General features: G+C 40.5%; 1 long non-coding RNA gene across 1 annotated transcript in view; it reads right to left on the bottom strand.

Annotated features, from left to right (window-relative positions):
• Positions 1-2,241: 2,241 nt before the first annotated feature.
• Positions 2,242-14,313, bottom strand: part of LOC132349602 (uncharacterized) — a 57,668-nt gene continuing 45,596 nt past the window's right edge. Inside the window, exons 3-4 of the long non-coding RNA XR_009497711.1 lie at positions 4,376-4,462; positions 2,242-2,688 (exon numbers count right to left, since the gene is read on the bottom strand). This is a non-coding gene — a long non-coding RNA (uncharacterized LOC132349602). The remainder of the gene's footprint in view (positions 2,689-4,375; positions 4,463-14,313) is intronic.

The raw sequence follows: 14,313 nt of genomic DNA, 5'->3' as shown, positions 1-14,313 counted from the left end.
AGAGCCATTACCAGGATGATTATTCATGTGGCCTCCACTAAGTGTGGCTGATTGCTCCCACCCAAGGGATTATCCTCTGAGAAGCCACATAAAATGAGTCTCAGTACAGCCTGTGGGAGAGGGAAGGGAAGGAACTTTATCCACCAGCTCATCTTGAGTGAATTCTTACTCATTCCAGTTTTTCACGCGTAGGTGCCAAGTGGGGTTCTGTGGTGTCCCAAAACTCAGTGTTAAGGAGTGTGCAGCAGGACCATGGGGCAAAGGATTATCAGGACGCAGCTTTGTGGAACTGGAGCCCATGCAGAGCTGGATGCCACAGCAGCGGCTGGGACAGAGATGGCTGACACTAAGAGGCCCTGAAGTTCTGACGTGGGGGTGACATCGGTGATGCATGACTTTCTGTACCACATAGTACATCCATGTTTACAAAGGGCCCCAGAAGAGCAATCCTTAGGCGTTCTAAAGGGGAGCCACGAGAGGGCTGCCAACAGTTCTGGAACTTTGTGACAGTAACTCTAAAAACACGAGTTGCATCCTGCCTGACCATGTTCTCGCTTGCCTTCCTGCCTCTGTTCACTTGTCTGTTTCCTCCGTTAGACTGTGAGCTTCTATATTGTTCTTGTTTATATATCTCTCTGGCAGAGGAAAGGCTACTTTCCCCCGCCTATTTCATTTTCCTCCTAGGCTCATAGCAAAACTACATTTCTCAGTAATCAGGTCCTTGTGACTGAGCTCTAACGGAATCTGGACAGAAGTGACACAAATATATCCCATTTCTAAGCATCCCCTAAAACGTCCTATGTGATCCTCCAAACTTTCTCCTATCCTCATCTGCTGGCTAGATGCAAAACTATCCAGTGGAGGGGGCTTCCCTGGTGGCGCAGTGGTTGAGAATCTGCCTGCCGATGCAGGGGACATGGGTTCGAGCCCTGGTCTGGGAAGATTCCCACATGCCGCGGAGCAACTGGGCCCGTGAGCCACAATTACTGAGCCTGCGCGTCTGGAGCCTGTGCTCCGCAACAAGAGAGGCTGCGATAGTGAGAGGCCCGCGCACCGCGATGAAGAGTGGCCCTCGCTTGCCACAACTAGAGAAAGCCCTCGCACAGAAACGAAGACCCAACACAGCCATAAATAAAATAAATTAATTAATTTAAAAAAAAGATTTCACAATGTCTCTGTCAAGTTTAAAAAAAAACTATCCAGTGGAGGAATCAAGAGGCCCCAGAAAATGGCAATGGCATGAGTCTGCGTCACCTACTGACTGCACGGAGCAGAACCCGTGTGTTTCCCTGCACTGGACTGTGCTATGAGGGAGAAATAAACTGTCAAAATGTCAAGTCACTGAAATGTGAAGGTTGTTTGTTATAGCCATTAGTACACTCTGACTAATGCAGTTCTTATCTACATTCATTTGATTCTTTGTCCCTCCAGGGCAAGGACTATTTATTTGGCTTTGTAACTCAAGTACTAGTACAATGTCTGGCTACATAGTAGGAATTGCTCAAAGTATGAATGGATATGAATGAGCTGATACCCGAGCCTGGTCTAAAGCATCAAAGGTAGAATGCCAGGTAAGGTGGCAGGTGGAAAGTGTTCCACTCAGGAGACACAGCATGTGCTGCAGAGGCAGAGAGACGGGTGAACATATGCAGTTCTCAGCAGTACAAATGGCTCATGATTTGAGAGTAAGATGGCTAGGGTGAGGCTAGAGAGAATACAGGGGCCAGATCACAAAAGGTCTTATTCATTACATGAAGGAGTCTGAACTTTTTCCTACAAGAATCATTCAAGGATTTTAAACAGGGATGTGATACCATCAAGTTTATGTTTTAGAAAGATCTCTCTAGCAGCCTAGAAGAAGGATGGATTAGAAAGGAAGAGGCCAAAATGTGGATTTTTTTAAAGAAACATTTCCCTTTGCTCTAAATCATTCTTCTCATGAGATGCTCCACTAAAAAGAGTTTTGGAGTCAGGTTGGTTTGGACATTGTGCATACTTGAGACCCTCTTGGAAGCTCCCATTTTTCATTAAAAACTCTGAGAAGTTCTGCATTAATGAAATCTTTTAAACTTTAACATAATATTTCTCAAAATTATTTGGCCTTTTTCATTTAATACCTATTTAAACTAGTATTAGGATTAGATTTGCCTACATAGCACACACACACACACACACACACACACACACACACACAAAAGGACAAAGGGCATTAGTAACGTTGAAGTTTATTTTTGTCTTGCATAAAAGAAATCTGGGAAGCAGGCAGTGCAAGGGAGGCATGGAGCTCTGTGGTATCAGCAACCCAGGCTTCAGTATTATTATTATTATTTTTTTTTTTTGGCTGTGTTGGGTCTTCGTTTCTGTGCGAGGGCTTTCTCTAGTTGAGGCAAGCGGGGGCCACTCTTCATCGCGGTGCGCGGGCCTCTCACTATCGCAGCCTCTCTTGTTGCGGAGCACAGGCTCCAGACGCGCAGGCTCAGTAGCTGTGGCTCACGGGCTTAGTTGCTCCGTGGCATGTGGGATCTTCCCAGACCAGGGCTCGAACCCGTGTCCCCTGCATTAGCAGGCAGATTCTCAACCACTGCACCACCAGGGAAGCCCAAGGCTTCAGTATTTTTGCTCCACCATCATTGACTTTCATTCCCAAGGTCACTTCATGGTCCAAAGTGGCTGCTGGAACACCAGTCCCTATTTTTTTGGATGGAAAAAAAGAAAGACAAATAGGAAAAAGTGAGTCATGTTCCTTAAACAGCCTTCCTGGAAATACTACACATCACTTCTGCTTACATCTCATTGGCCAGAACTCAGTCACATGGCCACACCAAGCTGCAGAGGAGGCTGGGAAATATGGTATTTTAAAAAAATTTTACTTGGCTATGTGTCAAGTTAAAAACTGAGGTTCTTGGGACTTCCCTGGTGGTCCAATGGTTAAGACTCTGCGCTCCCAATGCAGAGTGCCCAGGTTCGATCCCTGGTCAGGGAACTAGATCTTGCATGCCGCAACTAAGATCCGGCGCAGCCAAATAAATAAATAAATAAATAAATAAATATTTTTAAAAATTGAGGTTCTTAAGTTTCCATCAACAGATGAATGGATAAAGAAGATGTGCCATATATATATATATATATATATATATATATATATATATATATATATATATGATGGAATATTACTCAGTCATAAAAAAGAATGAGATATTGTCATTTGTAACAACATGGATGGACCTAGAGATAATCATGCTAAGTGAAGTCAGTCAGACAAAGACAAATATTATATATTTCTTATATGTGTAATCTAAAAAATAATACAAATGATCTTATTTACGAAATAGAAACAGACTCACAGACATAGAAAACAAACTTATGATTACCAAAGGGGGAAGCAGGGGGAGGGATAAATTAGGAGTATGGGACTAACAGATACACACTACTATCTATAAAATAGATAAACAGCAAGGACCTACTGTATAGCACAGGGAACTATATTCAATATTTTGTAATAACCTATAATGGAAAAGAATCTGAAAAAAGTATATATATATATATATATATATATATATATATATATATATATATATATCTGAATCACTTTGCTGTGCACCTGAAACTAGCACAATACTGTAAATCAACTATAATTCAATTTAAAAAATTGAGATTCTGTCACTAAAAAGTTGAGAGACTCACTTAGCAGTCTCTGGCACAATGTCCCACAGAAATAGTATTCCCAGAACATAAGTTGGGATAAAATGACTAAGTAAGGAGACTGATTTTTTAAACATTTTTAACAGCTTTATTGAAGATAATTTGCACACTGTACCCCACACCTACTGCAAGTGTACAGTTTAATGATTTTTAGTAAATTTATACAGTGGGGCAACTTCTACCACAATCCAGTTTTAGAAAATTTCCACCACCCCCAGGAGTTCCCTTCTTCCTGTTTGCAGTCACTGCCCACTCCCACTCCCAGGCCCAGGCAATCATTGATCTGCTTTCTTCTCTATAGTTTTGCCTTTTCTAGAAATTTCATACTTACAGAACAGTGCAATATGCAGTCATTTGTGTCTGGCTTATTTCACTTAATGCAATATCTTTGCGGTTCATCCACGTTGTAGAATATATTATCTGTTTATTCCTTTTTATCGCTGCAGAGTCCTCCATTGTATGGATATACTGTCTTTTACAATACTTATCCCCTCCCCAACTAATGGACATTTGGATTGTTCCCACTTTGGGGCTATTATGAATAACGGTGCTATGAACATTTACATGCAAGTCTTTGTGTGGACATACGTGTTTTCATTTATCTTGGGTGGATACCTAAGGAGATCGATGCTTACAATCGAACACATACATTGAAAGGACATTCACTGATTACCTGCAACTGACAAGCACTGTACTGGGTGCTGGGGATACAATGGTGAATAAAATGCAGCACAAACTCAGCCTTCCTGGAGCTTGCAATCTGTGAAGAAGACAGACGTTTAGTCAAATAATCGTGCAAGCAAATGTAAAACATAACAGCAGTGGTAAGTGCCATAAAGGAAGGTCACTTGGTGCCATGAGAGCCTGTGCTGGAAGGATCTGCCTTGATCAAGGAGGTCAAGGAAAGCTGTCCATTAGCTGAGATCTGAAGTATACCAGGATGATCACCCCAATGAATTTTGTCCTTCAGAGTAGTATCTTATGAGGCCATACACTTATTTCCAATAATGCTGCCCTTGCAAACAATTCTGAGCCAATTTATAAGCATGCTGGTCCCAGACCTCTTTGTCCTCAAAGTCCTCGTGTTTTAACCTCTCAGAATGTTTTGTTTTCTGATTAGACCGTGACGAATCCAACAAACCACATAAGAAAATCAACTGCATCCCTTTAGAGTCACTCTCACCAATTGCCAAAAATGGAATTCCCCTGCTACATCGTGGACCTTATTCCCCAAGAGCTGGTGGAGAGGGGTTCATGGCAGTTTGCAAAAATAAACTCACAGAGGGACTTCCCTGGTGGTCCAGTGGTTAAGATGCCGTGCTCCCAATGCAGGGGGCCTGGCTTCGATCCCTGGTCAGGGAACTAGATCCCACATGCCGCAACTAAAAGATCCTGCAATGAAGATCCCACGTGCCTCAACTAAGACCCGGTGCAGACAAATAAATAAATGTATAAATATTTTTAAAAATAAAAATAAAAAATGAACTCACAGATATCATCTGTAACAGGAGGAGAGTGGGCAGTATCAGCTCTATTCCCCCTTACAGCTCGAAATCATGTGCCTGTGAATTTGCCACTGAGAAAATGCCAGTAACCCATGGTGTGTGGAGGTAACTCCCAAAGAAGAAATAAAAAAAATATGTATAGCCAGTGGCAGTGCCCTGGCCTGCCAAAAGCACTTTCCCCAGGACAACACTGGATAAGAATAGTTAAGCCCACAGGCTTTGGAGACAAAGAGATCTGGTTCCAATTCCAGCTCTACCACTGACCTTAGGAAAGTCACTTAACTTAGAGTTTTTTGATTTTGATAATAGGGTTGTTGTGTGGATTAAATTATTCATACAAACTACTTAGCACATGGTAACTGCTGAACAAATTGTTAATTACATCCTTTCCTCTGGCCCCTATTTTCCCAAGTTCTGTGTAGACCTTCCCCCTTCTGCTGACTGGCTTTTTTTTGAAACATATTAATTCCATTGATTCGCCCCAAGTCCATCTCTGTCCTTCTTGCCTTTGGCCTGAGGGACCTTCTGTCTTTTCAAGTGCCTTCTGCTGATATATGACCTCCATCCCTTGTGTATTAATTGGGCTGATTTAACTCTTAAAGTGCTGTAGAGCTCTCTCACCCATGTACGGCACAACTACTATTTTGATTTTTTTTAAATCTGAGTTTATATGTATAAATGACTGTGCTCACTTTCGGTAACTATGATTTATGGAAAGTCACACCTCAAACGTTCTTGGACAGGATTTTTTGAAAACACTGGTCACCCTACCCTGAAATGGCTCCATAAATCCTTCATTCTCACTCAGAAGTGTACTTTCCTGCAGCCACAGACCATTTTAGCCATAAAAACTTGCTTAAGCTGAAGCTTTTTACCAAGCCTCAAGTTGCTGTGGAATCCTTTTCCTTATGTACACAATTCTGCCATCAACATTACTGACCAATTTAGAGACATGACTATCTGCAAATTGACTATTAAAAAAAAAAAAAGCAATGCTGTTTTCACTCTAGGAATAAAGCACTAGAGTTTCTTTTTAATTAATTAATTAGTTTCCATGTTTTTTGCCAGGGAAAAGTGTGGTAGCCATCCTCCAAGATGGCCCTCAATGATCTCCACATGCTGGGATTCAAACCCTTATACTGTCCCCACCTATATGGGGTAGGGCCAACTAGGAAGGGCTTGCAGTGTGAAACCTATTTGCCATCTCCAGACATTAACTTTGACAGTGACCAGAATGATGTAGTTATTTCACCTGCAAAATGGGGATAATGCCCTGTCTAGGCAACTTATCAGGGTGCCGTCAGGGTCAAATGAGATGCACCATGTAAAAGAGCTTTGGCATAAACCCAAGAATTATTATTGAGGATTTCAGGTGTAGTATTTTATACATGAGACATCAGAGTATAAACCCATTATGTATAATTTGCATGTGTCTTCGTGATGACCAGAGGCCATATTCATAAACCAGTGTCCTCACATTGTTGAAATGTCAGTGCTTCCAAAATCTTTTGACTCAGGGCCGTAGAATCTTCCAACTGCTAAGGTGTGACATCTTCCCAGACCAGACTACTGATCGGTCATAGAGAATTGCCAGGGCACTGTCCCTCGTCATGCATTTCTGAAATATTCTTTTGGATAACAGCACACTTTTCATTAAAGTTTTCTCGAACGGTTTTGAAGAAGTGTAAACAATGCCCTCAAATGACTGGCCAGTGTTGAGCTCCATGAAGTACCAGAACTTCTGCCCTCTGCTTACCCAACAAGTGAATGGCATTTGCAGGAGAAGAGCTGGGCTACCAAGACTTGCTCAGACAATTCATTCCAATTTAAACAGGTGCCCGTGATGGATTCTTGACCTTAAAACCATACAGGAATCTAGCAGTCATTTAGCCATGGTTCTCAGTGTTAGGTCTCGATATGGCCAGTTACGAAGTATATGGTAATTTGTCACTGATCATATACAAAGGAGCAAAGTCTAAATTATTTACCTTTTAAAAAAATAAATAAATGGGAGCAGATATTCTTATAATAATGTCACTCCTATTCATTTGTATTCTGATGTGCTCTCCTGAGCAACAGAGCAGGGGGTGGCATTTAGCTGAGCACTGGCAATGTCACATAGCCATGGTGTACCTTGTCTATGGCTCAGCCTGTGGTGAGAGATCATTACCAGTTCTGACAACTATAAATCATGATGGTGTTGGTGAGGGAGTGGTGATTTTATAGTTATTGCCACTATTAATGCTTTTGCTTCAGTAGTATATGCTTTCTCAACTTATTACTAGTATTTGTTGGGCAAAGGTCTGGGAGAGGAACAAAACTTGTTAAAAATAAAGTTAGCCATATTTTATTAGTTTTTCCTTATATAATGGCAATTTTTGAGATTTTTTGTAATTTTCAAAATGGTTTTATGACCATCACACCATAAATATTTTCAGTACTATTTGTCTTACTTCCCTGGGGGAAAAAATCAACCTAGATGGTGAGAAGTATAGGTTTCATACAAATCTCCTCATTGGAAATAGAAATAAAAACAAAAATAGCAAATGGGACTTAATGAAACTTGAAAGCTTTTGCACAGCAAAGGAAAACATAAAGGAGACGAAAAGACAACCTTCAGAATGGGAGAAAATATTTGCAAACGAAGCAACAGACAAAGGATTAATCTCCAAAATTTACAAGCAGCTCATGCAGCTCAATATCAAAAAAAGCAAACAACCCAATCCAAAAATGTGCAGAAGACCTAAATAGACATTTCTCCAAAGAAGATATACAGATTGCCAACAAACACATGAAAGGATGCTCAACATCACTAATCATTAGAGAAATGCAAATCAAAACTACAATGAGATATCACCTCACACCGGTCAGAAGGGCCATCATCAAAAAATCTACAAACAAGAAATGCTGGAGAGCGTGTGGAGAAAACGGAACCCTCTTGCACTGTTGGTGGGAATGTAAATTGATACAGCCACTATGCAGAACAGTATGGAGGTTCCTTAAAAAATGAAAAATAGAACTACCATATGACCCAGCAATCCCACTACTGGGCATATACCCTGAGAAAACCATAATTCAAAAAGAGTCATGTACCACAATGTTCATTGCAGCTCTATTTACAATGGCCAGAACACGGAAGAAACCTAAGTGTCCATCGACAGATGAATGGATAAAGAAGAAGTGGCACATATATACAATGGAATATTACTCAGCCATAAAAAGAAACAAAATTGAGTTATTTTTAGTGAGATGGATGGACCTAGGGTCTGTCATACAGAGTGAAGTAAGTCAGAAAGAGAAAAACAAATACCGTATGCTAACACATATATATGGAATCTGAAAAAAAAAAAAAAGGTTCTAAAGAACCTAGGGGCAGAACAGGAATAAAGACACAGACGTAGAGAATGGACTTGAGGAAACGGGGAGGGGGAAAGGTAAGCTGGGACAAAGTGAAGAGAGTGGCATGGACTTACATACATTACCAAATGTAAAATAGATAGCTAGTGGGAAGCAGCCGCATAGCACAGGGAGATCAGCTTGGTGCTTTGTGACCACCTAGAGGGGTGGGATAGGGAGGATGGGAGGGAGACGCAAGAGGGAGGAGATATGGGAACATATGTATATGTATAACTGATTCACTTTGTTATAAAGCAGAAACTAACACACCATTGTAAAGCAATTATACTCCAATAAAGATGTTAAAAAAAAACAACAAAAAACACAAACCTCCTCATTGGGGTCACAGGGGGTATAGCAGAGAAAACATTGAGACACAGCTCTGATCCAATACCTTCCCTGCACAAATACTCACATATTGCAAGTTTGCTTATTCTCCTTACTCCTTCTGGGCAAGGGCAGATCAGGGTCAACACAGGCAGAGCTCTGTAAACTAAGTAAAATTCCTGGAAGACCCATTGACATCGAGCAAGTACAAAGTACCACAGGCAAAATGGAGTCAGGATTAGGAGCCAGGAGCTCCAAGTCATTTGGAGTTAGGATCAGAAAAATAGGTGGTTGAAAACAAATGGCAAAGATCCAGGTAGGATGATCTGTTTTGGTAAGTAGGTCCAAATGGTGATCTGTGTGTGTGTGTGTGTGTGTGTGTGTGTGTGTGTGTGGTCTTGGAAGGGTATTGTTTAGTTAATTAAAAGAGACAAGGTAGATAAGGGTAGCTCAAGAATGATTAGATGGACAGTTGGATAGTTAAAATGATGCATGAAAAATAATGAAATATCTGTGAAGCACAGTAAAGCAAAGCACAATAAAGTGAAGAAGAAAAAATGATGCATGAATGATTGGTGGAGGAATGGATGATTGAATGGATAAATGGAAATAATGAAATTAGGATGGATGGCTTATATGACAGATGAATGGGTGGTGGGCAAGTGAATGATTAGTTGGATGAATGGATAAATAAGTGGACAATGGATGGATGAATAGATACATACATACATACATACATACATACATACATACATACATAGGTACATAGATAATAGATGAGTGAATGGATGACCAAACTGATGGATTGGTGGATGAAAACAAAGATGGACTAATGAACAGATGGATGAATGAATGCATAAATGGACAGATGGTATGGTAGAATAATGGCTCTCAAAGATGTCTTAATCCCTGAAATTTGTGAATATTTTAGATTACATGGCAAAGGGGAAATAAGCTTACTAATCAACTGACCTTGAGATGGGGAGATTATCCTGGATTATCTGGGTTGGCCCAATGTAATCACAAGTACCCTTATAAGAGGAAGGCAGAAGGGACAGACTTAGAGATTTAAAGATGGTAGGCTGCTGGTTTTAAAGTTCAAGGAAGGAGACATGAAATCAGGAATGCAGGTGGGCCCTAGAAGATGGAAAAGGCAAGGAAACAGATTCTCCCCTAGGACCTCCAGAAGTACTGCTGCTCTACCCACATTTTAATTTTAACCTCTTAAGACCCATTTTGGACTGCTGAACTCGAGAACTGTAAGATAATAAATCTGTGTTGTTTTAAGTCACTAAGTATGTGGTAATTTGTCACAGAAGCAATAGAAATGGATGAATGTATCAATGAGTCAATAAGTGGATAGAAAATGGATGAATACTTGGATGATTAAATGGATGAATGATAAATGGATGAATACACTGATAGTTGGGTGGACGAATGGATGGATGGAAGGATGGGTGAATGCATACATGAATAAATTATTGGTTGGTTGGAGGGGTGGGTAAAAGAAAACTTGTTTCTCCATTCATAACACTTCTGACACCAAATGTGTGGGTTTTTCCCTCGCATTAGTCAATTCTGATACTAACTACCTGGAGTTAGCACAGACCCCCACAGGTTAAGGGCTCTTCCCCACAAGACTGCTCCCCCCACTTTGAATGCCAGTCACAAGTAGAGTGTTCCCAGGTTACTCACACTGCTATCCAACTGGGCTACAAATCAGGGTTGCCCATGACTCTCTCCTCAGGTTTGATAATTGGCTATTAATGGATCACAGAACTCAGGGAAATGCTTTAGTTATGTTTACCAGTTTATCATAAAGAACATTGTAAAGGATACAAATGAACAGGCAGATGAAGAGATATATAGGGCAAGGTCTGGAAGGGTCCTAAGCACAGGATTTTCTGTCCAGGTGGAGTTTGGGGTGTTCTACCCTCCCATTATGTGGATACATTCACCAACCTGGAACCTCTCTGAACCCCATAGCTGGGATTTTTATGGAAATTTCATCACTGTAGGCGTGATTAACTCAATCTCCAGTCCCTCTCCCCTCCCCAGAGGATGAAAGGGTGGGCTGAAAGTTCAAAACTTCTAATCATGGCTTGATCTTCCTGGTGACCAGCCCCATTCTGAAGCTATACAGGAGCCCACCAAGAGTTGCCTTATGAGAACAAAACATTTTTCTATCACCCAGGAAATTCCAAGGGATTTAGGAACTCTGTGTCAGGAGCCAGGGGTAGAGACCAAACATATTTATTACATCACAGAGGGGTAAATGAATATATGGATACATCAATGGATAAATGAATTGATGGACACATGGGTAAACGAATGGATGAATAGGTAGGCGGGTGGACAGATAATGGATATATAAACAAATGGTGAGATAGAATGTGAGTTGGTGTATAGATGCATGGATAGATGGACGGTTGTCTGGTGAATGGGTAGATGGCACATGGATTGATGATTGGTATGATGGATGATTAAATGGATATATGAATGGGTAATGAATGAATAGATAAATGAATAGACACTTGGTTGGAGATCTGATTGGATGGATAGGTACTTGCATGTATGTATGTATGCATGAATAAATAAAAACCATCTTATGCTTAAAGACAAAAGCACTATCTTTGACCTGAAATGTGGACTTTTTGTCCATTAGGGAAGTTTCCAGTTAGGAAAGGAGAAATCCAGATGGACTGTTAAATATGTACAAAGTCCTGAACTTGCACTAAGCCTCCATCCTCCAGAATGACAATTTAAAACAAAAGACTTAGGGAGGGTGGGAGGGAGGGAGACGCAAGAGGGAAGAGATATGGGGATATATGTATATGTATAACTGATTCACTTTGTTATAAAGCAGAAACTAACACACCATTGTAAAGCAATTATACTCCAATAAAGATGTTAAAAAAAAAAGAAAGAGAAAAAAAATAAAATAAATAAAAAAGACTTTTGCACTTGATGGTTTCTACGTTTGGAATGTAATATTATTCCTTCAAATTATTAACTTCTACTCGTTTCCTGCATCATAGCACAAGCATTGCTTTCTCAAGGATGCCTTATTTATTATGCTCTCACAGTATTGCATACCTTTCCTTTGGAGCACTTTTAAAATTTCAATTTTACATTTATTTGTATGATCATGTGATTAGTATCTGTCTCCTCCACTAAACTGTAGTTGCAAAGGGCAAGGATCAAAGTATTTGGGCATGCCATTTTATCCCCATCTCTTAAGTCATGCCTGGCACATAGAAAAAAAAAATGTGGGGTTTTTTGGTAAGTACCTTTTTGAATGGATTGAAACCTTCCTGTGGCATTCCTACTCATATCATCAGAAAAGATCTTGATGGGTTGCTGGAGCATTATTGATAACATGGTGGCTAAGTCTGGCTTTCCTGATGGAAGATTTTGACAAACAATCTAACCCTCCAAAAGGGAGGAGCCATGCACTGAGTTCAAGGCTTCTTCTGCGCTAGAGAGGACCAGGGCCCTTGTCTCTGCACCGGGCCAACCATGTCTTTGCCTTAACTCAGGTCCTCCTCACTCAGCTGTCCTGGAAACAACAGCCTCTCTGACTTGCTGAGGCCCTCTAGCCATCTTCCATCCTGACCTCCATCAGCACCAGCTCCAACCACCTGCCCCTGCCCTGCTCCAAGCCGGCAGATTCAGAGGCCACACCTCTTCCTAGTGACTAGTAGAACCTCTTCAGTCACTCTGATCATCCTTCTTTTCTTCATCTCCAGTTAGTATCACTTTGATCTTTTCAGGTCTCTGCTAGGCTTCAGTTTGAATTTTGTGATATTTTCTTCCTTCCTGTGTCCAGGGCACTGAGGGTCTAAGAGAACCGCCCTCAAATTACCTCGCTGTATGAACTGGGCAATTTACTTAACCTTTCTGAGCCTGTTTCCTAATCCACGAAATGGATGCAATAAATCTACGTCCCAAGATGGTTGCAGAGGTTAAACAAGATGATATAAATGAAGTATCTAGCACAGTGACTGGCAACAGTAAGTGATAATCAATTATTAATTTTCCTTCTTTTCCCAAAGTTTTTCTCTCTTGTTTCTTCCTGCGGCACAATGTTCTCTCCTTTTCTATTTCCCAGTTTTCTGTCTACAGAACGTTTTCTAGCCTTCATAAAAACAGCACTACATAAAACAAAATTGCAAAGTATTTTTATATTTTTCAAATAACTTAATTCAATTATAGACTGGTCAATTTTAGTTATATGAGCATTATTAAAACCATCTGAAGCTGGTAAATAAAGTTCTATATTCACATTCAGAAAATAAAGAGCTAAAGAAATACTTTGGAAAACGGTAAGGGAAAGACATATTCCTTGAGGCCTAAGATCTCGTATGGAATATGTCAGCCTATTGCCGCTTCTTCTGGCTCAGAGACAATGCACAAGGAACTCTTTATATTTTAAATTTCACTTCACACAGCAGCCATGAAGCTAGTGGAAGAATGGAAGTCCACATTTTCTGGGAAGAAAGATTTGGCAGATGGTACCTGTGAGTTAACCACAAGGTGCCCACGTGCGTGATTTAGTGCTGGAGATTTGAAAATTCACAAGGAAATTAAGAAATTAGTGAGAAAGAGGTTATCAGCTTATTTTTGGAATAGTGGAATAATTATGGTGAAGATCTCGAAGCTAAAGGGAGAATTCAAGACAGGGTCATAATTAACTATTACCAACATAAGCACAGAGGAAAACAGATGGTTCAGGGTTCAAATACTGACAGCACCACTTTCTGACTTAGTAACTTTGGTCAAGTTACTTACTCCATTTCTCTGGGCCCCACTTCCTTCATCTGTAAATTAGAAACTAATATTGTTGACATCATAGAAATGTTGTGGTTATTAACTAGTACATTAAACGTGCTAAAAACAGTGCCAGGCACCTAAAAAGTGCCTATTTAGGGGGTAAGTGTGATTATTAATTATTATTAGTTATGGGGTTTCTGGCACATTCTCTCTCACCACCTATTATTGAGAAAGGTACTTGCATAGCACTGGAAATGTTGGGCATTATCTCCAAGAAAAGGTGGTAAGACTGACCTGTCTCAAAAAGGTCTGGATGAATTAACTCAACTCAGACCCTGATTCTCAGACTTAACAGCTCAGAAACCTGATTTTGTCAGTACTGAGGACAGCTTCATCTCTAGGGCAGACTCACAGTTACCAAACTCTTTAGACCTATAAACCAGATCATAGTCAATTAATTTTCAATGAGAAACACAGCTTTTGAGAGGACTAGCATACTCAGGTCTGTGTGATCAGAGCATTTTCTCCCTGGGCTCACACCTATGTGGGAAGCCAAGTTTTCATAAGAAGACTTGATCGTAAGAAACTTAGAGTCAGAGGCTAGGAGTGA

Source organism: Balaenoptera ricei, chromosome 15 (genome assembly GCF_028023285.1).
Source record: "Balaenoptera ricei isolate mBalRic1 chromosome 15, mBalRic1.hap2, whole genome shotgun sequence".
Lineage (NCBI taxonomy): Eukaryota > Metazoa > Chordata > Mammalia > Artiodactyla > Balaenopteridae > Balaenoptera > Balaenoptera ricei.
Note: the sequence above shows the minus strand (reverse complement) of the source record. Positions and strands in the feature narration are given on the sequence as shown.